The following is a 245-nucleotide window of genomic DNA, read 5'->3' as shown; positions in this document are numbered from 1 at the left end:
TAATAGGTTTATTTATAACGCCGACAATTTTAATAGAAATTGCATTTCCTTTTAGTAGTTTATAATTAATACTTCTAGTAGTAACCTAAACCTACACCTATAGGAAGGCGCTTAAGCCGCACTTAATATTAATAATAATATTTATAAATTAACTAATTCTTCTAAAAATAAATATAAGCTTCTAGACCTAAATATATATAATAGTAAAAAAAAATCAGCTTACTTACAGTAAAAGAACTACGCCT

This window comes from Mytilinidion resinicola, assembly GCF_010093595.1.
Source record: "Mytilinidion resinicola strain CBS 304.34 unplaced genomic scaffold BDZ99scaffold_18, whole genome shotgun sequence".
Classification (NCBI taxonomy): domain Eukaryota; kingdom Fungi; phylum Ascomycota; class Dothideomycetes; order Mytilinidiales; family Mytilinidiaceae; genus Mytilinidion; species Mytilinidion resinicola.
The sequence above is the reverse complement of the archived record's forward strand: the minus strand, read 5'-3'. Positions refer to the sequence as shown.